Source organism: Gavialis gangeticus, unplaced genomic scaffold (genome assembly GCF_001723915.1).
Source record: "Gavialis gangeticus isolate Ggan-Ray unplaced genomic scaffold, GavGan_comp1, whole genome shotgun sequence".
Classification (NCBI taxonomy): Eukaryota; Metazoa; Chordata; order Crocodylia; family Gavialidae; genus Gavialis; species Gavialis gangeticus.
Genome location: NW_017729000.1, coordinates 10,161,460 through 10,163,734, shown reverse-complemented (window position 1 = coordinate 10,163,734; position 2,275 = coordinate 10,161,460).

Genomic DNA, 2,275 nt, shown 5'->3' with positions numbered 1-2,275 from the left:
CAGCCCCTCCAGAAGCTCCCTAACTAAATCCTCACTCACCCTAGGCCCAGGTGAGCCTCCCCCGGGGCCCGAAGGGGGCCCAGCAGGGAGGTGGCAGTTCTGGTCCTTACTGAGGAAGACAGAGGCAAAGAAGTTATTAAATATGTTGGCTTTGTCGTCTGGCGTGACAACCAGATTCCCCGTCTTGTCCTGCAAGGGCCCCACATTTCCTGGGGCCTTCTTTCTATTCCCTATGTATTTAAAAAAGGACTTCATATCCCCTCTCACCTCCATTTTTCCAGGCCACACAGCCAAACTCTCTAGTGTCTTCAGTTTGATAGTCTCATCATTTCCTAATAACCTAATGGCCCTTCTCTGCACCTGTTCTAGCTTCAATGCATCTTCCTCAAACAGAATCCTACATAATTCTGGGAAGTGAAAATTTCCCACGACACAATTCCCCATAGTGTCTGTCTGTCTGACATTACAGAGCCACTATTCATAGCAACATCTGATCTGGATATGCAGCAAATTCTCAGCTCTTTCTCAACAGAGTTCTTGCTGTCATCCTTCCCCAAAGGGATTGTGGCTCCCAAATTCCACTTCATCTGTATTTTTCTTATTTCTTCATAATCTTTCAGATCATAAATATACCACTCTACCATCTTTACTTTTATTTTTGTCTTTCCTTAACAGGACCTATCCTTCAATATCCGTGTTTCAGTCATAATTGGTATTCCAGACATCAAGAGGTACTTAATAAAGGTCAATTTCTTATGTTCTAATTTATCATCTTAATGTGCTGAAAGTCAGCAAATTTTTAAAATGTTGAGTCCTTTAAAAGGAAATAAAAAATATTAGCACGAGAATGTGGCAATAAGCACTAAGCTATCAGTTGAATTGCAATGGAAAAGCCAACTTTATTGCATTGCTTAAATGCATTTCTTTATTTTCCCACATAAGATAAAAATGATGCTTAATTTCATTTTACCCAGATAATAGGATAAATACATTGAAATGGCTCTAGAAGGGCTTCCAAAACATAACATTCATTGTAATAGTCCTCCAGGAAACATTAAAAAAGTGATACATATTTAACTCTATAAAAATTGTTTCAACTAAAGCTTCCCCCACTCCCCCCCCCAAAAAAACAACCATTAATCAGTGATTGATTCTTGCACATTGGCATGAAAAATAATGAGAACACCATGACTGAAACTGAAAAAAACACAATGACATTTAAACAAGATTAAGGCTAATGTTAATATAATAACAAAACTATGATGCACAGACTCAAAGCAACTAATACGAATAAGAAGCACACCACAAGCTCTTACAGCCTGGAGAGATCTTTTCAAATTAGTTTTGATGAATTAATTCAATTCATTGGCTCACCTAATTAGGCAATCAACCAAAATGTAAGACATTTAAACCTGTCTTTGATGGAATGATACAAGTGAAAAAAACCCCAGAAACCCTTACTTTATATTATTAACATTCAAAACTAGTAACATGTCACTGTTTTGTAAATTCTTTTAGCCATAGACTTGCAGGCACTATACAGACATTAATTGACAAGACCAAAAAGCACCACATGAAACAGGTGGTATTTTTATTAGGGTTTCTTGAAAAATTTTCCACAATTTTATTGGCCAAAAAATATCATTTCATTGAAACTGAAAAAAAAAATCCTGAAAAAAAAAATATTTTGATGATTTTTAATGATTTTTTTCAGAACAAATCAAAATAAAAGACTGTATCATCATACACTCTTATGAGTTATAAGGTTAGACTTGATTCACCGAGCATGAGCATCACCTGTAGTTGATGGGACAGATGGCTTACATGGGAAGGCAGGAGCTCTGGGCTTAGGTGCAAAAAAACCCCCCAAACCCTTGTGAAGTGTTTGTTGCTGAAAGATATCAATGCCAAGTTGGTGAGATGGAACCTAGTCCTACAGGAATACGACAAGCAGGTGATCCACATTAAGAGGAATGGAAAATGTGATTACCAATGCCTGAGGTGCTGAACTAACTTAGACTGTGAAAGAGTTAACTCGATCTGCTGAATGTCTGGTTATATCTGATCACAGCTCCAGGACCCAGGGAAAGCCTAGCCACTCACCCTAGCCCTGGCTGTGTTCTTCTTACCCACTCTCACCTTGACCAGGTTATTTTTAGCCTCCTGATCCCTCTACCCCCAGATGGACAACCCCCATCACAGACCCACAAACCCCCTCCACAGATGCGCTAGTCCTCCCCATCCCCCCCTAAAAGAAACACCAAAACCACCCAGC